At 36.6% G+C, this 26,560-nt stretch overlaps 1 protein-coding gene across 7 annotated transcripts in view; it reads right to left on the bottom strand.

Moving 5' to 3' along the window:
- CHL1 (cell adhesion molecule L1 like) overlaps positions 1-26,560 on the bottom strand; it is a 209,905-nt gene that overhangs the window by 138,504 nt on the left and 44,841 nt on the right. For all 7 annotated transcript variants that reach the window (XM_003894176.5, XM_003894178.5, XM_009200328.4 and 4 more), the window contains exon 2: positions 22,548-22,627. The gene's annotated coding sequence lies outside the window, so the exon portion shown is untranslated. The remainder of the gene's footprint in view (positions 1-22,547; positions 22,628-26,560) is intronic.

A 26,560-nucleotide genomic window follows, 5' to 3' on the forward strand; every position in this document is an offset into this window, starting at 1 on the left:
TTCTTAAGAAAATACATATTGAGTCTTAGGGAGAATATTTGTTGCCCAAAAACTGTATAATCTTTCACATTTTTATTGAGCTTCATGTAACAATTTAGTGAAGGGAATCGATGAGAACCCGGCCTTACCTTTGAAATACACACACAGTTTAATTGGGTGTTAATGTTAAAATCGGTAAAGATAATGAGATATAATGTATAAGGTGATTTTACATCCTAAAAAAAGGAATTTTACAGATTTTGCTTTTGGTTTTAGTTTTTGACTAATAAAATAACATAAAATCAATAATCCTCACAATTTTAAGAGAACAGCTACTAGAAAACTTCTTAATACTAACATTTCAAAGGAAGTGAATGCAGTATTATGAAGTAAAATATAAATGTAAAATAGAGGAAAATGAATAATTCCACCTCACCCCCAAGGCCTCGATCACCTTATGGTGGTTAATTAGGATCTTATGCAGAGGAAGTTGCTACGAGGGCAAGGACACAAATTCTCATTAAATTCTGTGCCCACAGGTCACCAGGGAAATGATGGTGAGACTCTTCAACTTAGCATAATTTTGAACAGAGATCTTGCTGCCAAGTAAAGCTGCTTAACAAAAATGGCATGGCTTATTTGTTTAATTTTTCAATAGGCGTTTATTTAAATCCTATGGTGTACTGTGAAAAAGCACAAAGTAAATAGAGCGTAGGGTCCCTACTACTGTGAAACAGGAGATACATACAAGAAAAAAAAAACAGATAAATGCAAGATCTGTCAACATAGATTCATCAACATAAAAAATAATAAGGACAAATTATGCAGGTAAATGTTATGGAGGTACTGACACATGATTTGTGATCAGCCAGCTTCCTGCAGACTTGATTCCCAGCATTTCAAGTAAGAGGAGGGTGAAATGATTTCCTGCACCCTCAGATAATTAGGAAATCTCTTCAGCTCTTATTAACTATTGTTGTAATATCACAACATCAAGTGTAAATAATTGCATCTTAAAGTGCCCTCCACTGAACTTTGGAAGTGCAGCATTGCTAATCTGGAGAACATCCATCCTCAACCACAATAAATTTAAGAATCTACAGTGTGCTAACATTGTTCAGAACAATGCCATTTGCTCTTGCTTTATTTACTCAAAATCAAATGCAAGTTTTATTTCATCTTTAACCCTTTGATGCAGGAAAACCACACAATCACTGTCAGACATATTGCAAAGTAAGCCTCTGTTCTGTTGTTGCTAGCACCAAAGCTGGAGCTTCATGTTTTCACAGAAGAGAAACAGTGGCCACAGAGCAAACTTGTACCTCAGGAAAGGAGTCAGTTTGCTCATAATTTTTATCAATTCCAAAGAAACTTAAATCTAAGTAAGAACATCATGCCTGTTGTGCAACTAGAGCTTCAAAGTGAGTCCCTAGCCCCCTTCTAACCAGATTGTTTCCACTGAATCCTCCCCGTGTAGAAATTGTAGAGCTTTCCTTGTTAAAGAAATGTCTCCATTTGTCGCTCGCTGGTACATCACTGTAGGTCCCCATCAGAGCCACTTGTAGGTCTAAAGGAACAGAGGCTTAAGCTGAGCTGGCTGCTCCTGTTGTTGTCAGAGCTATAGGACCAAGTCCTGAATAAGCTACCAAATCCTTCAAAGTGCAAGAAAGATGGATCCTTCTTCTGGTATATATGCTTAACCAAGGATACTGTACAACAGAGTTGGCCATGGTACTGACTTCACCACATTTTACAAATCTTCTGAGAGCTGCCCCCAATAATACCATCTGTCCCTAGTGGGTTAGCCACACAGATTAAGAACCACTGGCTTCAAAACCCCACCCATCCATTTCTTTCTCTCTGCATGGAATTGTTTGTTTATTAGATGGCTTGTTATTTTTGACGAAAGTTCAAAAGGTTTCCAGAATTTGAATACGGAGGAGAAATCTCTCCCATCCCAGAAGACTCCTAGGTTGTTTATCCCAATTTACTACTTCACTCTCCATTCCACTCCCACCTTACAAAAACCATTGAGTTTTTAAAACCTTGGAATTTCACCTTATTAAATTCCCTGCTTGACTGTAAATACAAATTCTGACATCTTCCACACATTCCCCACATCTCGCACCCATAGGTTTTTGAATGACTATGAAGATCACAGATCATTGTATAGAATTCTAGAAACATTTCAGGTGCAGACCTACTCCTTCTCTTTACATATCATCCCTCACTGAAACTGCAGAATCAGATCAAACAGGGTTAGAATTTCAGCTCAGGTTAGAATTTCAGGGGTTTTTTTGACTAAAACATTAGTGTGAACCTCAGTTTTTCACCTGTAAACTAAGAATAATAAGAAAGCACAATTCTTTGAGTTACAGTAATCAGTAAGTGATATGAAAATATTATCGCAAATGTTCATTGAGTGATATTATAGAAATGTTATAGCAAATTTTATTGAACATTTAGTCTGTGCTCTAAGCACTTAACCAGTGTCCTCTGATTTAATCATATAACAACCTATCAGGCAAGTATTTCCATTTTATACATAAGGTAGCAAATAATGGAAGCAAGAATATGAACTTTAGCAGTTTGTCTCTGGAGCCCTCTCTCTTAGCTACTTGTTAATTAAATAATACATCCTATGAAAATAAGAAATAAACACAGCACTTGGCACACAGCCAATATGCCTCGTAAATGGTTGTTGCATTAGCAGTAGTAGTGTGGGAGTAGTAGTGCACATTAGACAGGTTTGATGTCCCAATGACATGATGTAACATCATTATTAGCAAATTTACAAACTTTTTTTTTGTAAATTTTACTACTGCAGAGGGTTACTGTAGAGGGTTGTAGCTCTCCTATAGTTCTTTCCTAGTGTTCAAAATAAAGGCCCTTCAAAGTGGTCTCTATGACTGACCAGGAAGCAATGACTGGAAAGAATGTTTACACAGTGTTGTAGATGTCTAATTCACTAAGTACGCTGGTCTTTTATGCAAACAGTCCGTTGTGAAAGAGACAGAAGGTCATTGTTGTCCAGAATGACACATTTCTCCTACAACTCTAAGACTATTTCATTAATCAGATGTCCTTTGTTAAAAGACCAAGGATCTTTCATTGTAAGAGTTAGATTTTGACTATTGACCTCTAGCTTCCTAAACATTTCCAAATTCTGAATATGTCAAAGATGGGAAGTGAGAATTTACTTCTTCAATCTTTGGATTTGGAACACAGTAGGTCCACAATATGTATCTGTACCATGTACAAATGATACAGACCAGGGGTATTTTGTTAATTTGACAGTCCTCTGCTGTTTCTTAAAGAGATGAATTCCCAGCAAGTATTCTCATTGTTGTTCCTTTAGAGGATGGCTTTCAAAACTAATTCTATCATTCTGTTATATGTTTATTAAAAAAACAAAAACAAAAACAAAAACAAAAAAACCTACATAGTCCTATTCCTACTGAGTTCTTATTTCTACTGGAATGCAGAATAGGATATCTACAAGTTCTTCAAAATGAGTCCCTAAGTGTAGGGAAGAAAGCAATAAAGGCAGGGGTTATGAACAATATCATTTACTGTGTGGGCTTGCTTTAAAAGTGTGTAAAGAAATAATTCATACCTCCTATTCATGTGACAGTGAGTTTAGTGTTATTTGAATAGAGTACATAAAACGACTGCTTCAACTCATTTAACTACTAATTGGTTATCCTTACAGTAAAGTCTAAATGACAGAGTCAGAGCAAAGTACCCAAGGGACAAAGAAATGTCAAACAAAAAACTCCAAGGCATTTCTGCAAGTCTAAAACTGTGATAGTGCAGTCCATCAATATTATCTGTCTTAGATAAGCAGATCACTGGAAAGAAACACACAAGGAAAGGTCATTCTTTTAAAACCAACATTAGCATTTTGCACTGCTACTATTTGGCACAGTACATGAATATATTCAAAAGGCATACCTTATACAATTGTTTGTAGCTAAGAACAGTGCAAAAATATGTGGCATCATTAAAATCACTCTTCCAACATTCCCTAGGCCAATACAGATATGGTGAATGTTCTCTGAGTTCGAAGAGCTATAAAAATCTAAAAGTAAGATATGCAAAAGCAAATACATGCATATATCAAAAATTTAATATAATTCATGTCTTTGGGAAAACGCACTCTACATCAATTATGTTAATAAATCAAAGCTAGATGCAGATGCAGATATAGAGATACATGAATGATTTGGAGCAGTGACAAATGCAAATGGAAATGAGGGACATTTTATGATGTCTTATCACTGTAAGTTTCCAGTAACAAATGAACATTTCATTTCCCTTACATTATTGCTTCTTAAAAGAAAAAATGACAAATAAGAAACATGTCACAAGGATACAAAGACACAGTTGGCAAAATTCAGAACCATCAGGTACAAATGAGAAATTTTCAGTTAAATGTTCAGCAAGCCCTTTGGCTTTTTTTTTTTTTTTTTTTTTTTCCTGATTAATCTAAGAGCTGCAACTCTTAATGTACCTATATCACCCTGGGGATGAGATTGAATTAGCTCTTACAAATGGCAAGGAGTTCACTTAATAAATCACCAGCAGTCTCGGGCACTTGAGTGGACAGAAGGTAGGGTCAATGAAGCGGCCTTGCCTGCGATGGAGCTTCAGTGCTGGCACATCTGGATTCCAGTTGAGTGCAACTGATTTAGCAGAGAAATCTTCAGAAGAATCTACTCTCCAAATTTCCCTCACTTTGCATAGCACTTGAAGTGGTCTTCATGTTTCAAGGCTATTCTGAATACTTTAGGGAAGGATCCTCTTGAAATAGCTAAACAAGGTCATTAGGAAGCTGTCATTAAGGATTAATACCTAATTGTAGTTCACCTGATAGTTGAATGGGAGGAAGGAAACTCCAGAAACCCTAGCAGGGCCAAACTCACAGGTGTGTTTTGTTTAGTTTGCATTTGCACAGTGATGTCTTTGAAGGCTTGGATGAGCTCCCATGTCTTAAACATTATGAGTTTTAACATTAAAATGCTGATTTCTGTCCTTTCTTCCAAAACCTAGAAACTCTGACAAGACTAGTTCTGCTTTGGCACACAGCAAAATTCTTCCAGAGCTGAGTAGAGCTTTCCTGCTTTAAAACAGTCCTGTTTTTCAGTGCACCAGTCCTCACCACTCCCTGTTGTCTTATACCTCTCCTAATGCCTCATCCCTTAGCATTTAAATGTATGAACTCTGCCCTGTAAGTACTATGTAGATCTAGGCTGTGAATATACTCAAGCTGCTAAAAATTCTCAAATTCAATTATTGACTTAAGGAAGTTATTAAGAATATATGTTGTTCAGTTTCTTTCTACTGTAACATTGAAGATTGAATTATAATCAGTAATAGTTGTACTTCACAATTATCTTTTTATTCAAAATTATTTCTCCTTATAAATACCAATAGAGGTTTTGGAGAGCTGGTTGCTAAGTCTGTGGCTTATGTTTCTAAACACTCATTCTATCTTTGTGTTTCAAATCTGACAGTTACGTTAATAATCAGAGTCATGCAGTTTTTAAAGCTGGAATGTTTCAATATCATTCAGCTCTAATTCATATATTTTACAAGTAAGATCTTAGCTCAACAAGTTTGTGACTTTTTGAGGCCAAACATGTAGTGAATATAAAATTTAAAGATGGAATATGATTTCTTACCCTCAGCCCAATGCTTAATTTTAGTAGCAACTGGCCTTATTTTCTTCCACGATGCTTCATAAGAGAAAAAATAATACTATTTTCTGAATTTGAGAAGGCTCTCTTTCCCTCCTTCCTTACTTTATTTTTCTCTTCTCCACTTTCCTTCTTTCTTCCTTTCCTGTCTTCTTCCCTCCCGCTCTTTATTTTGCTCTTCTTCCTTCTTTTTTTAAAAAGACCAAATACTTTACTTGGAGGTAAAAAAATAAATTAGTAAACATCATGCTAAACAGATCGGGGCTAGCTTCACTAAGTAATTTTTATGTTACTTTGATTACACTTAGGTTACACAATCTTGGCTCTTCTTTTTGTGCAATGATCAAAGGTAAAACCATAGGGTGTGCCCTTCTGACTAGCTGAGAGGCAGAACTAGTGACTACAGCATTATTTTAAGGTTTCACAGCATAGGGCATCATTCAGAAGAATCTCATTTATGTCTGCAAAAAATCAAGTAAAATTAATTCAATAAACAATAAATAAAGCAGATGGAATGACTTCTCAAACTGTCCAAAAAAAAACAGGCTAATTTCTGACAATCTGATGGTTACAGAGCTGCTGACGCCTTGTGGAAAAGTCTGAGAAAAATAATTTCATTTAAAAACCATTTGGCTTCCTTAATCTTATTTGTTTCTTATTGCTCTCCTCCCTTATTTTATTAGTAATGAAATTTATAGGAAAATAAGAGTTTCTCCTTCCAAGGCAGGTTTTTATGTAGACTTTTTCTTTCCACCTTTAACTTCTAAGATTAGTATTTTGAACAAATTTCCCAAACTACACCCCAGCAGTGTCAATTTTGTAGCTTTTTGAAATGATCTACCTGGGTCTTGTTTGGTAAACTATGGTACTCTGCAAGTGCCTGTGCGTGTATAAATCAGCTGTCATTCTGGTATCGGAATGTTATTTAGGACCTGGGAGTGAATCTTCCACCATGACATCATCATAGTCCAAACAAGGTTTGAATAAGGCCCTTTTACCTCTGTAAATAATAAACTTACATGATAGCAAATTTTATGTATTAATAGATAGTGATCTCCAGTTGGCCAGTAATATGCAGTTGGCTTAAAATATGCAGTCAACATAATTATATTCTAATGTCTTGATACAGACTTACATTTTCCTTTAAGAATGTAAAGCAAGATGGCCATTTTTTGATATTTCAAACATTTATTTATTTATTTATTTATTTATTTATTTATTTATTTAAGACAGAGTCTCGCTCTGTCACCCAGGCTGGAGTGCAGTGGCACCATCTCGACTCACTGCAACCTCTGCCTCCTGGGTTCAAGCAATTCTCTTGTGTCAGGCTCCTAACTGGGATAACAGGTGTGCATCACGACACCCAACCAATTTTGTATTTTTAGTAGAGACAGGATTTCATCATGCTTCCCAGGCTGGTCTTGAACTCCTGATCTCACGTGATCTGCCTGCCTCGGCCTCCTAGGGTGCTGGGATTGCAGGCATGAGCCACCATGCCCAGCTGATAGTTCAAAAATTTACTCATTACACTTTATTTCCAGTGTGGTGCACTGAGATTGTGTGCACTTTCAGTCTTACTAAAATTTTAGAACACAGACAAAACACTAGAAAAGTAAGTTAAATGGGCCCCATCATCTGAAATTCTAATTCTGTAGGCCCAGCTTGGGATCCAAAAATCTGAATGTGCAATCACATTCCAAGTTAACCTTTTATTTATTATTCAATTGTTCATTTAATAAACTCATTGTAACAAATATAATACCAGTGGTGAAAAAAAAAGAACCTCCTTTCATGAAGCCTTATAATACATAAATAAAAAGATATAAAATGCTTGGAAGTAATAAGAGCTATGAAAAAATAATAAAGCAGGGTAAAGCAGATAGCAAGAAATGGTGGATGAGATAACAAGCAATGGGATATACAGGAAAGGCCTCCCTGATAAGATGATGCAGATAAGTGGCTCAAGGACCAAACTCTGAAGAAATACTTTTTAAGAAACAGCCTAAGGAAAATTGATGCCTAGCTTCTCAGCTTGAACTTGGGGTCAGACACTTCATATATTTTCGAATTTCTAATTTCTCTTTGTGTTTAACAGTTTGTTCATATTTCTCTGCAATTCCTATCTCCTGCCCAACCCCCATGATATCACACACATACACACACACACACGCACACACACACACTACAAATACACATACTTTTATTAGAAAGACATTTGCCAGCCAGGCATTGTGGCTCATGCCTGTAATCCCAGCAGTTTTGGAGGCTGAAACGGGCAGATCACTTGAGCCCAGGAGTTCAAAGCCAGCCTGAAACATGGTGAAATTCTATCTCTACAAAAGAATACATGCACGGTGGCATGTGCCTGTAGTCCCAGCTACCCAGGATGCTGAGGTGGGAGGACCACCTGTGCCCAGGAAGTCAAGGCTGCAATAAGCCATGATCGAGCTACTGCACTCCAGCCTGGGTGACAAAGGGAGAACCTGTCTCGGAAAAGAAAAAAGATGTTGGCATACGTGTAAAATAAAGGTGTGTGAAAACTGTAGTTCCTTCTTTTTTTTTTTTTTTTTTTTTTTTAAAAAAAAAGGACTTAGTTAATAACAATGTGATGAAATTACCAAAAAGTTAGTAACCTTAGGGTACAGATAAAGAAGTATGATATCTAGAACAAGAGCTGCAATTGTCTCACTTTCTTCATTTGTCCCACTGAAGCAACACCTGGAAAACCGTATCCAAGTGTAGGTCCTTCTATTTAAAACTGATTCCGACAAGCTGAGCTTATTCAAAGGCAAGGTCTGAAGATGGAAGAAGAGACAGACATTATCTCATGGATGGAAAAATTGAAGGAGCTGGAAATGTTTTCTCGAAGAAAAAATGACTCAAGTGAGACATCATATCTATCTTCAAACATGTGAAGGTCATAGAACAGGGTTTCGATTTTAATTTCCGTAGTTTCACAGGGAAGAACTGGGGAAGACAAATGAAAATTCTTGAGAGAGAGATTTGAGGCTCCTACAAACATAACTCCACGATTGGACTTGGAAGCCCCAAGAGGCAGACACTTTATTAAAGATGTGGAAGTAGACATTGGCGACAGATTGCAATGGCAACACCCTTCAATACCCCTAAGAGTGGTTGAAGTGAAGGACATCCAAGGTCTTGTTGACTGAAACAACCTATAACACATGACTCATAATTCTATGATTCATAATAATGTGATTGATTTCCCCATGAAACAATATTCTCTCTTAATCTGAGAGGCCTTTCAACCCAGAAGTCATGTTGCTTCTGCCTGGACAGCCAGCCATGGGGGAGCACGTGAACATTTGAAATTGATGCAGTTGAACTCCATCTCAAAAAAAAAAGGGGTCCTGTAGGTGTTTTCAAGGTTTGCTCCCTCCTTTTGAGGCTGTCCTCTTTAAGCCTTTCTGTGTCACCTCCCATGTGGCCCCACAGTTATGTAAACACATCCAATCCATAAAACATGCTGCCTCTTCCAGAGCCATTCAAGCTGCAATCTCCAGATTCCATCCTCTCCATCAAGATGAGACAATGTTAATAAAACAAATAAATTCAATGATTTCTTCACCTATTTAAGTGACATGATTATGATTTTTTTTTCCTATCTGTGCACTACTTGCACTTATTTTTAATTGACTTACTTTTCTATTTAAATTAAAATATCTTAATATGTTCTCCACTGCTATAAATGGGAAATCAACACTACTTTACATGAAAAATACATGAATTGAAATAAAAACAATTTTAAATAGACCTGTGGCCAGCTGCATCTCTGATTTTGAGGTTTGCTGTCTCTTTATGTAAAAGAGAGCTGGGCCCAGTGGCTCACACTTGTAATCCCAGCACTTTGGGAGGCCGAGGCAGTGGATCACCTGAGGTTAGGAATTTGAGACCAGCCTGGCTAACATGGTGAAACCCCATCTGTACTAAAAATGCAAAATTAGCCAGGCGTGGTGGCACGTGCCTATAATCCCAGCTACTCGGGAGGCAGGAGAATTGCTTGAACCCGGGAGGTGGAGGTTGCAGTGAGCCGAGATGGTGCCACTGCACTCCAGCCTGGACCACAGAGAGAGACTCTGTCGAAGAAGAAGGAGAAGGAGAAGGAGAAGGAGAGAGATGAGATGGTGTTAAAAATTAGTTATAAAATCATGATAGTACAAAGCCAGCCTTTGACTCTACCTGAAATATTGAAAGAATTAAGGGAAAGATAACTAAAGATAAAAAAAATTGCTTTATATGAGTCTATATTTCATTATACCTTAGGTTACCTATGATCATTTGATATCCCTTCAATATTATCCATCCCATAATCTGAGATATACTGAACTAAGAAAAGCTAATGCCTCTATATTTAAGGTGACATTAAGCCATACCCACTAAAGATACACAGGTGGACAAAACTTTAAGGAATAACTAATTAGAGAATACGAGACACCATGGAAAATCCACGGAGGAGGTATCTTTAATCACTTACATATTAGGTACCCCCTTGAATGGGAATTTCCATGGAAAGGCAAGCACAGAAATACACAGACTTGTGTCTTTGCTCCTAAGCAGCCCCCTTTTGCCCAGCTCCCAGGGCTGGTAAAATAACATTGTCCGATTCAAATCATGCCGTCACTCAGTCATCCAAAGAATATATTTAGTAACTACTGCATGCTAAGCATGCTCCCAGGCACGACAAATTCAACACCAAAAAGATACATATAAATCCTCCCCTCATTCCCAAATTTTCATGGGAATTTTGTGGGCCAGGATGACTAATACAATACTCTAAGCCAGGGTTTCTCAACCTCAGCATGATTGGCATTTGGGTCAAGATAGTTCTTTTTTTGCATTCAGCTGTCCTGAGTGTTGCAGAACATGTAGCAGCATCTTTGGCCTCTGCTGTAGTGGCATCTTTGGCCTCAACTGACCAGGTGCAAATCTCTCCCTCATTAGTGTTGACAGCCAAAAAATATTTCCAAATGTTACCAAATGCTCCTGAAAGGCAAAATCACTCCTGGTTGAAAACCACTACTCTAAGGCCTTCTTCTCTGGTCCAAACCAGAGGTGCTGAGTTTTACAACTCTAGATAATTATATTTATATTTATTCTAAGTTAAGTTACCACTTAGAGTGGTGCAATAGCTGTACATCACTCAAAAGGAGGAACTCTGCTTTACCATGCTATAAGTAAAAATTGTATGCTATGGTAATATGCAATAATTTGGAGATTTCATGAAGTGCCAGAATATAGACTACCTATCATAGTTGTATTATATTTTAAAATTTCATTTATCAGTATTGTTTCGCTTTCATGTTTCATCTCTTTGTCAGGTACACTTATGGATACACAGAGGTATGAAACCTCCTTACTTTGCTTAGAATATCTTTAGCTCTAAGCAGAACTTAAAGTGAAGAAGTAAAGGCATTATTGATGGGTGCTGTAGATAATTATAGGTAACTCACTATTCTTTGGGGAATGGGAACATGAATCCCAGGAATTTTAGAAAGTTGAAAGTGTGGAAGTATGCAAGGTAAGAGATACCCTGAATCCACAGACACCTTCCTTTTAGATAGTGTAACAGACAGATTGTTCACAACCCTAGTTGTCTTACAGGACCATGGGTAGACATTAAAGAGAGCAACTACCACAACAAACGAAACAGCTACCTGGGCTCCACCCACTGAGTTAGAGTAGCTGTCCAGGGATCCTTAGATTTAAAATATGCTACGGGCAATGGTTATAGGCAGTCAAAGGTGAGAACTACTGTTCTAGGTTGTCAAGAAATACTAGGAAAAAAAGCTCTGCAAGAAAATAAAGCTTGAAGTACACATATGATCCATTTATCTTTATATTTTTCAGATTTTAGATACCAACTTGCTTCCATTGAGCACAGACACTTGCCCAAAATAGAATAAAAATCCTTAGCATTTAGACTTTTTCCCACACATACAGCAGTACAGTTTAGTGTATATGTATGTATACACACACACACACACACACACACACACGAAGACACCACCAGTTATCAAGCAAAAGGTTGTCAACAGTGCCTATCTGTGCCTCTCTGTGACTAGAAGTTACTGAATTCTAAGTTATTTGAATGATCTCTAATTGTAAGTCAATACAGCATAGAAATCATAATCACTTAAAATGTCTGGAAAGGTTTTAATGATCACATGAAACTCTAGGAAACCTTCCCTGTTGCCTTTGAATCCTAGCAGCTGGGACGCCAGTCATTTCAGTGGATTAAAAAAGAGACTTTTTAACTACAAACAACTGACTAACAGCATAACAACTCTAGCTCAAAACACCCTTTTGCCAGAATGCAACCACTTTTTGAGACTATAATTATAGTAGGAAACCAGTGAGCAGGGTAATAATGAAAGGGTATATGAATAACATTCTGAAAGGAAAATTAATCTTTCAAATCTTGAATTCAAATACAAATTCATGCAGTAGAAATGGGCCCCAAAATTCAGAACAATTGTAGCTAGAGATGGAGATAGGCAAATCCTGGTATCTGAGGCAAGGGTAGGGACAATAGGAAATATAATTTTGGCTTTTTTGCATGATGGTAGGATTTGAATGCATCCCTTCAAAAATTCAATGTGAAACTTAATGGTCAATGTGATAATATTAACTGGTGGGCCTTTAAGAGGTGAGTAGGTCAGAAGGGCTCCTCCCTCATGAATGGGATTAAGGCCCTCATAAAGGCCTTATAAGAGCCTTCATGCAGGATTTAGTTAGCTTGCCTTTCTACTTTTCACCATGTGAGGCATGGCTATCTCCACTCTGAAGGAAACATCACGAAGGCCCTCACAAGATGCTGATGCCTTGATGTTGCACTTCCCAACCTCCAGAACTGTGAGACATAAATTTCTGTTATCCACAAGATATCCAGTCTGTGGTATTCTATTATAGCAGCACAAAAGGACTAAGCCACGCAGCTTATAGGCCCTGCATAGTCTGATGTCTGCTGCCCTGACAGTCAGATCTCATCACCAGCTCCCTGTGCCCCAGCTAAAAAGCCTATCTTCAAGAAACTAGAAAATACCTAGCCCTTTCTCAAATCATACCTTGGAACTATACTTCTCCCAGCTTCAATGGGTATCAGCCCATTTTACCTCCTTAGAGAGGCCATGTCACTAGCTTGGGCAGAGATATTTGAAAGTTACCATAGCAGGTTGGTTTCCCTGGGAAGAAGAGTCTTGTTTATTAGTGAGGGATGTGAGATCAATTTTTGGGAAGGGGGTACCCTACAGGGTGTTCTGAAGCAGGAATGATTCTTAGAGTTGTCCTGAGCTGAGCTGATGATGTTGGGCCTTTATAGGCATTAGATGTGGGCTTCCCTGGAAAGGGGACATGACATTGTACAAAGGAGTACTCTCTTCCACTGAGGCAATCCCTAAAACAGAGCTGACATGTAAGTGCGAGCTACTGGACACACCCCAGCAGCTGGGGAAGCATTCGGTTCTCAAAGGTCGGTCTGAGCAGAGAACCGGGAGGTCACCAATTTGACTTTAGCTCATTGTCCCTCCATTTGTGCATTTGTGAAATGGAGATAGTACCATCAAGTTCAAAAGATATATCATATCTAACATGATGGCTAGCTCAGTGTAAGTTCTCAGTAAATATTAAATTTGTGTCCTTTTCCAGTCTATTCAGGAAAGAACACAGATGCAATTTTAATTCAGGAGCACTTTTAGAAAAGTGTTACTTCTTTTCTCTTTTTATCCATTTATTGCCCAATATTTACTGAGAATCTAGTAGGTGGTAGAGGTTTTCTAATAGCTGAAGAAAGAATGCTGCAAGTTTTTGTTCAAATAGAGCTTACATTTTAGTAATTGGGAGAAAGAAAATAAACATATAAATCAATAAGTAATAAGATACTGTTGTGAGTAATACGTGTTAACTTGAAGAACAAAGAAATGTGTCTTTTAAGATGTTGTATTGTTGGATTACATTAGTGGGTCACAGGAACCCAAATCAAACTAAACTAACTTAAGTTATGGAACTGTATTGACCCACATGGAAAAACTACAGAAAAGGCGGAGAAGGAACCAACTACCAGGACCCCTGGATCCAGAAACCCAAACATCTCTGCTTATTCTTGTTTCTTTCTTGCTTATGTACTGGTATAGTTATCTGATACCAGCTCTGTTACTTCAGCATCAATTCAATAAATCCTTAGGGAAGAACTCTAAACAACCTAACTTACATTAACTGTCCCATCCTCTACAACTATGGTGCTAAGGGAGCATAATTGGTTCATAGTGAGATATGTCACGGCCATGGCTAGGGCAATAAAAGTATTGTTAATACTAATATTGAGCTTTTACCATGTATAAAATGTAGTACAATTAGAGAAATGTGTCTATTAAAAATAAACTCTGTAAGTACTACTATCTCCTCTTTACTGATGAGAAATTAAGGCTCATAAAGATTAAGTAGCTTGCAAAAGCACACATTATTAGTAAGTATGGAAGGTCAAATTCAAGCCCACTTAAATCACCTCTTCAAAGCGCATGTTCCTAACTACTAGGTAATTAGACCATGCTATGTTGATTTCTATACAGTTATATTATAGTAACTATAATTATTTAATTACCTTAATTAATCCATGCTAATCAGTCTTCCACCCAAAATGAAAGCATGATAATTGGACATTCACTAATGAAAAGCATATCTATACATAGGCTAACAAAATGGGAAGTATTATAAGAAACAAATGGAAGGGTAAATCAAAATAAAATGCCATTGAATGCTATAATCATTGAGGACAATCAGACCATGAGGCATTTAACCAGATTTAATTCATGTCAGTACTCTTTCATTCGGTTGGGTAGGTTCTGTCTTACCTTGGAAAATCAGTAAGGCAATGCAAAATAAGAAGTTAGAAGATATGAGATATGAGATCTAATTTTCACTCGATAAATATACAATCAAACTTGAATAAGTCAACGGCCCAGTTTTCTAACCTGTAACGTAAGGACAATAGCACCTGGGCTGCCTATTTAATATATTCAATATGTGTTTCCTAAGGTAAAAATGAAGATAAATATGAAAGCACTTAAGAGTACTTATTATACAAAACATAAGAGTGAGGTTGTAAAATACCAAAATAGAAATATATATATATAATATATATAAAATGTATATATAAAAAATATATGTAATATATATAATATATATAAAATATATATATATATCTCTGGATACTTTCTTAAATCTGTGGCTCTACAAAGAAAGATTAAATGTTTACCATAAATATAATCAAAAGCAGGCTTTGCATAGCTAAAGCAATAGTAATTTAAATAAAACATAAATAGAGTCAAGAAGAGGCTCCAATCAAACTAAATATTTTTATGTTTAAATAAGTAACAAGGTGTTAAAAATAGTTTTCCTTTTCTAGATTTAGAAATGTAATAAAATGTTACTTCAGTCACAAGAATCTTCAAAATATTATTTTATATTTTATAAGAAACAAGCAACACAATTTTCTGGTGGTCTCTAAGATTGTGGTTGTTGGAAAGTTTAACCTTATGGTTGGGTTATTATCATTTGATTTTGCAGTCCTTGTATTTCAATTTCCAACTCAGCTGGCTATATTTAGTTGAAAAACTGAATTTGTTTTAAACAGGACTGTAAAAATGTGACTATTACAAAAAGAATGATTTGAGAAACCAACCATAATGGGAAATTAAACTTCCCACTGAAACAATTTAAAGGCTTTTTAGCAGAAGAAATATGTGCTATAAAATTTAATCTAAGATAATAGAAACTTCTAAGTGTGGATTAAAGAAATATAAGTAAAATTGCTAAAGGGTGGAATTATGCCTCTTTTAAAAAGTCTGTTTTCCAAAAACAACACTTTTTCTAACTTTCCAGGATATAGGCTTCCCATGATATCTAGACTGAAATTTCCAGCTTTACATTTGCTTGGAAAATCGTGGAAATGTAGAGCTGGAAGAAATCTTGAAAGCATTTAATCCAACATCCCTCATTTTACCTCATTTTAAAGAAGTGTGAAGTTGAAACTCAAAGAGATAAAATGGTTTGCCTAAAATGACATTGCAAATCAACCCTATGATGATGACATTGATAACAAACATTACTTGAGATGATTATTATCTGAGATAAGGATTATGAGTCCACTTTACAGATTAGCAGCCTCAGGTTCAGAGAGGTTGACTAGTTTGTCCAAATCTTCAACCAAAAAGTTACTGAGTTAAAGTTGGAACTCAGATTTTTCTGGACCTAAAATCCATTCTCAGTAAATTATCTACAGCACTGTCTGTCCTCTGTCTGATAGGTGGACTAATTTTTCACCTCCCCAGCACAGATGGATTCCACATCTATTTCAAGAAAAATGAAAGCATTCTACTAAAGTTCCCAATCAAATGGATCCTTCTAGTGTTATTTTCTGGTTTAGTTTACTTCTCATCTCTGATCAGGCATTTGTTGCTCAGAGAAGCCTTCTCTGACCACCACAGGTCAAATCACCATGTTGCAGTACTTATTAGAGCAGCAATTTTACATTTGTTTGCATTATAACTTGAATAACATGTCTGCTTTATAAGAATATAAGCTTCGAGAGGTTAAGAACTGTGTCTCTCTTTGTTTGCTACTGTCTCTTCAACCCTGTGGCTCTTAACAGCCACACAAAAACAATTGTTAAATAAATGCCTTTGAAAATGCTTAATTCCTACAAACTAATAAGGCACCCTATAATTAGACAACTAGAAAGACATTTCATGAGACGATTACTTTCATTTTCACTGTCATTTTACACATGGCACAGGTTTAGAATGTCATAAAATATACAAAGCAAAATCATAGGAGAATATAATGTATAGGAACTGAAAGAGCTCAGAACATGTCACCCCAAAATACGCCACTTTGGCATAAGGTTTACTTTGAGCTGAAGGCAGTCAGGAACAGCAAATACCGAAAGAGCTCTTTGCCTCCCCACTATATGCCTAAAAGGAGGACATGCATTTCCTTTTGTGAGGGTCTTCCCCTTCCCACTGCTGTACCAGGAGGACAATCACTATCACTATCACTGGAGATAGAAACTCAGTACTGAGACGGATCTGCACAGACAAATCTTACTAAAAATAACCCTAATCTTCCACTAGTTTTGCCCATATACTTAACTTCCCACAATTAACTGCTCCTAGAAGCCTAAATCTCTTTTCCTTTGTCTTGTCACTTCTACACAATTTATCACCCTTAGTTAAAATGATATACAAACCTGGTCTAATTGCTTTTTTGAGTTTTCACTTATTTACTATGACATCCTCTCTGCATGTAAAAATTAAATTACTAACATCAAATAAAATTTGTGGCTTGTGATCCTAGCAATTTGGGAGGCTGAGGCAGGAGAATTGCTTGTGCTCAGGATTTCAAGACCAGCCTGGGCAACATAGTGTGACCCCATTTCTATGGATATAAAAACTTAGCCAGGTATGGTGATGTATGCCTGTAGTCCCAGCTGCTCAAGAGGCTGAGGCAAGAGAATCATCTGAGCCTGGGAGATTAAGGCTGAAATGAGCTATGATTGCACCGCTACACTCCAACCTGGGTGACAGAGTGAGACTTGTCTCAAAAAAAAAAATATGTTTTTTTCTCCTATCAGTCTGTCTTTTGTTAGTTTAATTCACAGGCCCCAGGTACAGATTCTAGAAGAATAGAGAAACAGGACTTTTTCCTCCCCATATAATATTCATACACAGTTAGGGAGCCAGCTATACTCACAATATGTACTGAAACAACAAAAATTACATAAGGCTTGATAAAACTGGTTAACAGGAAGTTGACAATTAGTATGTTAGCGGGGACTAAAGTCTGTGACCAACTTAAATTCAATAGGCAATAGTCCCTCAAATATACAATTATTTACCTGCTGTTTGCAGTTGTGAAGAGAATCTTAATGTATGCATTTGAAGGGCTACAAATAAAGGGAAGCAACTGCAGCAAAAGGCCCTGCCTAATAATGTCTGTTTGCAAATAAGTTACTTAAGCCAATAGTGCCAGTTTCTCACTCTTTCAAAGGTAGAACTCAAACATGCCATAATAAAATTCGTTTTCATTTTTCGAATAATGCATGCTATCCTTAAGAAAGGTAGATTATATTGCACAGAGTTCTTAGTGAGCTTTGATATGTTTCTTCTTCTTTTTCCCCCCTTCTTCTCTCTGATTTTTTTCCCTCCTTTAGGGTGGGGATGTTGCGGTAAGTGTGAAGTCACTAATCTTTGATCTTTGTGCATGAGGCTTCCTTCCACTGCAAATCAATTATGACAGACTAAATTAGCCTTTGATCGGAGGCTCTGATTTACTTTTTAATTCCCTGCTTCATCACTAGGATCTGAGATGTGTCTGCTCTTTGCCCTCCGCAGTTGTGTTGGTGATAATAGTGATATATTTCACTGATTTCCTTTCCAAGGCCTTAAATATCTGCACACGTGTGCAGTCCAATAAAATCCACTGTTTAGAAGAGATGTCTGTGATTTGTGTCAATGTCTTACATGATATTTTTCTCCAACAAGAATTGCCTTAGGGCAAAAGTAGCATTTTCTTGAGGAAACACAATTTTCTCCTTTCATTGGATTTTGCTCTAAGTTATTTGTTTGGTTGTGCTACATATTTTCATGGATGTTTTATATGTGCAGTCTGTCATGTTGCTACTCGAACAGTCCTTTTAAATGTCAATATAAGATTAAAAGTGTCTGCTTATTAAAGAGATCACCCAAGTTTTGCTGAGTTTCAGTATCTTTTATTCTTTAATAATTTAATGGTCATTATGGTCAGTCTTTTATCTGCAATGCAATAGCAACTGAGCAACTGTTTTCTTTTTGATGAAATGAATCTGCCTTCTAAATTTGCAAAGAAAGAAAAAAATTAACTTTAAAAAGAGGCTATGAAGACTGAGCTTGAGCCTATTAAAACCTTACAAACAAAAACAAAGAGGGACAGAGGAAACTTTTGGAAGTAATAAATACATGTATTACCTTCACTGCCGTGACAGTCTCATGAGTCCTTGGAAATGTCCAAACTCATCAAATTGTACACATTAAATATGTCCTTTGTGTATCAGTTATACCTCAATAAAATTATTAATAAAAACCAATAGGCTGACAGTAACAACAAAAACCTGCAAAATGATCACAGGCCTATGCTTTAAAATGTAATTCTTCATATAGTACTCATTCTATAATCTTTTGATTTTGAGATGTAATTTTCCTAGTGACTTAAAATCTACCTGTAGCATTATAATGAAATATTTGTACACCTCAGCTTCCCTTTGGAGAACTTACTGAATTTCATGCCTTGGAAATTACATTTATTTGTGGACGTGATTTGAGTAAAAGCAACTTCAATAAGACTCCAGTTGAAACAAATGTATTTTTGGCACCTCAATACCAAAATTATGTATGCAATTTGGAGGTAATCCAAAGAACAGCCGAGAGAGGATGAAGGGAATGGGGTGTTTGGCTAAGGAAGAAATGTGAGGCTTCTGACTGTCCCCAGAGTGGGTGAACAACAATAAAGGAACATAACAGCCCATAAATATTTAAAAGGTATAAACATCAAATATGGATAGGAATGATTAATTCTGGGACAAGGGCATGGAACTAGTTCGGATGCACTCATATCCTCGTATCAGGGGAAAGAAAAATAAAAAGGATATGGGTTAGCATCATTGTTGAGGAGCATAAAACTTTGATTATTTATGCACAATGTTCTAGCATTCAGTGGAATCTTTTATCATCTCTGAATGCATCTGAAGGGATGTTGAAAATCTATGTGTATTTATTTAACAGAGGTGAACTTCTTGACCAGGGTCCCACTTGCTAGGTGGGGCCATCAGAGATCTGATAGTTAAGGGAACATTAAGACTCATCAGTAACCATGTTTAAGCGTTAATGGAAACTCTTAGCAAGACTGCCAAGATAACAGGATCCAGAGAGGCAATCTCAGAACTTCTCAGTACAGAAAGTGTCTAAGAAGTGATCTATCAGGAAAATCTTTCCCTCCTTCTCTTCCTCTCTTTCTTTCTCTTTCTCCCTACCTCTACACTTACAAAGCATCTAATACGCCCCAGGTTGTGTTCTCACAGGTAATGATGCAAATAAAAATTTAACTTGCCCTCAAAGATATGTTCACGAGACCATTGTGTAAATAATTAATTTCAACTGAATGTGAAGCATGTAAATAGAGCTGGAAGGAGACAGAGGTGAAATTAGTCAAGCGAATTGCATTTGTGCAGAACGTGCAGTTCATTGTCCAGAGAACGTTTAAAAAGGAGGATTTGGTTAATCGTGTCCTCCTCAGGGTATAGGAGCCAAACCCTGGTGTAACTAAGCATTTGAGTGGTCTCTGACAGTAGATTTGTGTATCACTGGAAAATAATCAATATCTTTATAAAAACTTCACAGACCACCAAGAGAAGGCAGCTATAACGTCTCATAGAATAGAACTTTACTAAGACTTAAATGAAAATATTATTCTCTCTTCTCTACTCTCTTTATGTCTTTGACATAAAATAAGTCATCCAAATCCATAAATCAGTATGAGATGCAGTATGTAGAGATAAGTACCATCAAGCAGTCTCAGCACATGTTTTATCATGATCTTCTGCAGCAAAAATGTAGTCTCTGCCATTCAACTATTTAAGCCTTCTGTTAAGATGCATGGATAACGTCACCTTTGAATAAATTATACATAGGTAGAGCAATAATTGAAATGTATATATAAATCTGTATTCATCTGATAGGCACAAACTCAATCTTATAAGATTTCTAACAGTTAAACTGCTTATTGTGCCCTAAGTTCAGATAAATTTGGGTGTTGAAACACATAAAAACAAAATTAGCATTCACATATTGTAATCTAATCAGAGCTTGAAGAGTATTTTACTCCATTGTTTTTAAATTCTTGAGAGGCTGGGTATTGTGGTAGGAAATTTCCAAAAGAGAGATTCTCAAAAGAAAATTGAAGAGTAGGTAAATGCCTGTTCGTGTGTGGGTGTGGGTGTGGGTGTTTTATGACTATGATTCCACAAACCCTTCCTGAAACCTGATTGCTGATTTCCCTAGCACAATGAAAACTGATAGTAAGGGAACTTATTTTGTTGAATTAAATAATGATTTCATCAATCACCACGAGGAACACAAGAAATAAACATAATTCAATAAAATACAGGAAAGAATGCAGGGCTTTGAGCAAGAAGGGTGTTTTACAGGTTACCATCCATTTTCATAATGTCAAGAGACACAATTATTAATACATCATCATGACACAACCACAATTACGGTTCCTCACGGTAGTATGAAAATCTCTTTTTTAAAATTTAATACCCTGGGTATTATATTTTGTTCATTACTATCTCAGAAGATTTACCTATGTTTCTTATGAACTAGAAATTCATATAAAGTGAAATCATAAAAGGGTTTTCATGGAATAAATGTATCCCATACAATCATCATCAAACAAACTGATTAATCAGATTTTGGGAACAGTTTTCTCTAACGATATTAGAATATACTTCAAACCATTTTTAATGTTACAAGAGACTTGAAGATGCCCTGTGGTGAGAAAGCCTGTATGGAGAACCCCTCTTGGGGAAAGTCCCAAAGCGAAGATCTGAAAATGGTGGAGAGCAAAACCACTCCAGTGGATGAGAGAAGAGAGCAAATGTTTTTCAAAGCACACAGTTTCCTCATAGACTGATTCTTGGTATAGCCTCCATTCATTTAGAAGACCACTGGGGGTTACCGGGAACCAGGTATGCTAACAATGACTCATAAAGTCAAGATGCTCTATCTCTTTCCACATTGTCTTCATTATTTTATATTTGTATTAAGGTCTCATTTGCAACAAATGCATAGAAAAAAATTGTTCATGCACCAAGTAACACCTTAATTCTTCTGGAGTGCATATGCTCTTAGTGACATAATGTGCTCTTGAGAAAGTAAGAAAATCACTCTTTCATCTTTGAGAAAAAAAAAATTGCTACTCATTTTTGTTTTACCTCCAATTATTTTGTCTTCAAAAACTAGTTGTGATACTAATTATTGGCACTTACTGAACCAAACACAATGGTATGGACCAAACCCAGTGCTAATATGCATTATCGTAACAGTCTAATTTAAGCTGCACCTGTAGGCGGTTACAACTATTATTCCAGTTTTATGGTTTATAACATGGATCATAAAAATAGCTAAATAGCTTAACTAGAACTACATCACTCTGTGTTTGGCCCTCCCTTCAACGTGGACTTTTCTCATTGTTCCAAACTCTTTGAAATTAGTTATAATTCAGGTTAGTGTTGCACAAAGAATTTGAAAAAACTCCAATCAAGGACTCAGGTCAGATTTCAAATGTATTCAAATTCAAGGAACAGTGACTGAAGCTGAAAGTCGTTCAGACACTGAAGCATGAGCTCTGTTTACCCCCTGAAAATACAGGTTTTCTCATTGAAACTTCAAGCCTCCTTAGAAGTCAACCTTCTCAAATCCCAGTGACGAAACTATTTTTCTATTAAAAATTACATTTTGATAAATATTATACATATTCCACTTTTGACTATGCTAACAGGTCAGCCAACAAGAAAAATAACTTTAAGGTAAGGGTTTTGCTCTTTCAAAAAATAAGCCAGCAATTTAATGCAACTCAAAAAAACAAAAAAACCTTCACTGTATGATATATCTGGTCCATATCTACGCTAAGAATGTAGTGAAGACGTAAGTTCTGCAACGTCTCCTTGTCTTTATTCTGTGTGACTCCTGCACTGTGTACTGCAATAATTAAATACAATCAAAAATGCGTAAAACAACTGATTAAGGAAAATACTCTTACCCGTAAATTAAGTTCCCCTTAGTTCCACTGTGATTTGTTTGCAGTGTGAAGACAGGATTATGGTTTGCAGTTTACAGCACCTAGGGATAGATTAGAAAGTTGTAATTTTGGAAATAATTATCATTTAAGGAGTCACTTTTAAATGAATTTTTACATTTTTTCTTTAAAAAAACAGATTTAATTTTTCTTTCTCCCCACACCCCTCAAAATTTCCACTCAAATACCTAAGCAATAGTATTACTGTGTTGCTAAAAAACGGGTCCTGTGAATTTCTGTCAAGGAACAAAAGAAGCAGAGAGGGCAGGCATGCAAAAGGCAGCCACGTAATTACACTTCTTATTGAAAACATTATCGATGTGTCTTCTGTCATGAATTCACGTATTTTGCAACAGACCACAATTGTAAGTATTTCTACAAAGCAGTTCTCCTGACCTGTTTGGCACAATAGCTACTTGCATCTGTCTGATGCCGTGACTAATCTGTCAAAACAAAATGATATAGACCATAACGAGGAGAGCTTTGTCAGGAAGCATTCAAAGATCAGACCTCTGAACTAAAGAGTGAACATAAGCCTTCAACTCAGAGGTCATCTCTCACCCTGGTTTGCCAAGCCGCCTATCTCTTAAAACAACAACATGTGAAATGAGGGGACTGATTCAACCAATATATCCAATCCTTTTACTGTTCATTCCCAGGTGTCTCAAGGATTGGCTCCCAATCTCAAAAAGATTGCTTAAGCTTGTTTTTGAATGCCATCCCATGAACACGCTTTTTAAAAACTAGATTTTCTATTAGGCATCAGAACAATCGGAATAAGTCAACATTTTTTTTTTGCATACCAGCTGTCATAATTTAATGACTGAACATCATTCAGAAGAGCTAAATTCCATGTAATAATTCTGACTCATTCTGGTAGAAGTTACGGATTAAGGAGATTTATAAAACTACATCTTTGGCCCTAAGAAAAGGAAGATGGCTGAAAAATTCAAACAACTCATTTCCACTCTGTGTATTATTTGACAATCTCTTTGGCCTTATTCCAAAAGCTGTTGCCAAGAAGTTATAAACAGATTGCAATGCCTCCAGAGAGAACCTCACACCAATACACTGAGAAGAATTCCACCCTGGCAAGTATAAGAAAAGTCATCACTGCTTTCCAGTTGACCAAGTGACACACTGCACAGACTGTGCCCTTAATACTTTTGTTTAGTGACCTCATTTCAGCCCCATAAGGCCTACTTCTGACACCATTATTATTACAAACAGAAATGTTTATGGATGACTAACCGTGCACGAAACTGCGTTTAATATGGCTTCTAACCAATGGGTCCATGGTACACATTGTTTTAATATAATTGTGTTCACTGACTTCTGCAGGCTAATAGAAGTTTACCTAAGTAGAATAATACAGAACCTGGCTCCCACTTTGTTGTGTGTAGCATCCTGTGTGTGTTACAACAGTCTCTCAGTGGGGAAAAGAAATAATGCAATGTTTGCATATGTTGATTCAAAATGAGATTTGCTGACCCTGCTGTTCCATTTGCTGAGGTGAATGTTAAGACTTAATCTAGAATGTTCTTTATCTCAGTGATAAAGAATGTCATGCATTCAGGATCTCCTACAGCCATGGTACCACTGTTATTGTTCTAACATTAGATCTGTCTAAGACATCTCTTCAAAATCCATCATGTCATGAAGCCACATCAGGTGGCTCTTCCCCAATGGGTCCCCATTTCTTACCGCTGTTAAGGACACTCATGACAACAGAGATCAGTACTTGTGCTGAATTACCCACCACACTCTCACTTAGGAATTTCAAGGCAGTTCTTTGGCATTAGGCATGGAAACTGTAGCTATAATCAAACTTATTTGTATGCTCACAGCAGCAGCCTTCGCCCACAGAGCTCTCATCTGCCTCCTTCAACTTTGGTTCAGAAGGCACCCACATTAATCATGTATGTAAGTTCCTTGCTACTAATCTAATCTTTCTCACTCTCTTTCTCTCTCTCTCTCTCTCTCTCTGTGTGTGTGTGTGTGTTCTTAGTGTTTACTGTAAACGAAGAATTATCTCTGTATTATTTTATTTTATTTTAATTTTTTTTTTTTTTGAGATGGAGTCTCACTCTGTCACCCAGGCTGGAGTGCAGTGGCACGATCTTGGCTCACTGCAAGCTCCACCTCCCTGGTTCACACCATTCTTCTGACTCAGCCTCCCAAGTAGCTGGGACTACAGGTACCCGCCACCATGCCTGGATAATTTTTTGTATTTTTAGTAGAGACAGGGTTTCACCATGTTAGCCAGGATGGTCTCGATATCCTGACCTCACGATCCACCCCACTCGGCCTCCCAAAATGCTGGGATTACAGGCGTGAGCCCCCATGTCTGGCCAGTCTCTGTATTATTAGGTTTTCTTTCATTCCTTCATGTTGTAGGTGCATGATCTCTGGAAAGAGGTACACAGACCATCCTTTAGAATGCAACAAGAAATATTGAAACATATATACATATATATATATATATATACACACACACTCACATGTACTTATGATTTTCATCTCATTTTTAAACATTTCTCTCCTTTTACCATTTTCTTATGATAAATTTTAGCATACTAGTGTCTCTACAATTTAGGATATACATATAGTGGAGGGATAGGCTCAAACATTATTAGATAAGGGTGTATACACAATATACTGCTATAATCGAAGAAAACATCTTTCTAATTTTTTTATATTAACATGACGTACAATCCTTTGAATTTATTTACTCTAGAAAGCGTTTACCCTTTCCCTCACCACCATTGACATAGATACTAACAACTTATTCTCTATTATTAGTGAAAAGTTGTGTGTTTTTTTCAAAATCCCTTAGTTTCTTTTACTTAAGAGATACAAATAAATATACCCACCAAATGTAAAATAAGAATGGAGAAGAATATTAAAAAGAAAATATTAAAAAGAAAGTAATTTAAGGCAAAACAACCATTTGGGTCCTTATTGGTTGTTTGCTTCATTACTAAGATTTGAAAAGTATGACTGAAAGAAAACATAGTGTATGCACAATAAACTAGTTAAATTAAACTCTACTGACTTGCGGCAAAGTTAAAAAAAAAAAAAAAAAACAGAGGAAGTGTACTGGAGTGTACTGGAAGGAGAAATAGAACTTGCTCAGGAGCAAGATACAGTAAAAACTGGGTTACGAGGATACACTCAGCAAATAACCTACCCATGGCTGGTGTAATATGGGAGCTGCGGATCAGTGGAAGTCAGGGTCACATGTTTTCTGAATATGAGCATGTTGTGACTCTGAAGTTATCAAATATTTGAAAGTAGTACTTTTCACACAACATAGCCTCTACAGCAAACCTATGACTTCATTAGATGCTCAGCAAGAGAAATGGTGATCTCTTGCCATGCTGGAAGAAAAGTTGGCTTCACGAGACATTTTGAGACATGTCATTTTATGACATGGCTCTTTTCTAAGCTATTTATAAGGTAAATTTCTCCTTATGCACTGAATTGACAGCAAATCATAAGTAATTTGAAACTCCATCTACACAAAATTAACTAAAGGCCTAACAGCTGTAAATATTCCTATTTACTTTTATTCTGTATTCAGTATAAGAAATCTTGAGTTCCATAAGGGCATATATTAGCTGTACCAATGTCTCTGCCTGGCACCATAAAAAAATGTAATATATACTCTTTGGATAAGGCCATAATCACCAAAACAGCATGGTACTTATATAAAACTAGGCACATAGACCAATGGAACAGAATAGAGAACTCAGAAATAAACCCAAATACAGCCAACTGATCTTCGACAAAGGAAACAAAAACATAAAGTGGGGAAAGGATACCCTATTCAACAAATGATGCTGGGATAATGGGCAAGTCACATGAAGGAGAATGAAACTGGATTATCACCTCTTACCTTATACAAAAATCAACTCAAGATGGATCAGGGACTTAAATAAATATAAGACCTGATCCTATAAAAATTCTAGAAGATA

Source organism: Papio anubis, chromosome 2 (assembly GCF_008728515.1).
Source record: "Papio anubis isolate 15944 chromosome 2, Panubis1.0, whole genome shotgun sequence".
Lineage (NCBI taxonomy): Eukaryota > Metazoa > Chordata > Mammalia > Primates > Cercopithecidae > Papio > Papio anubis.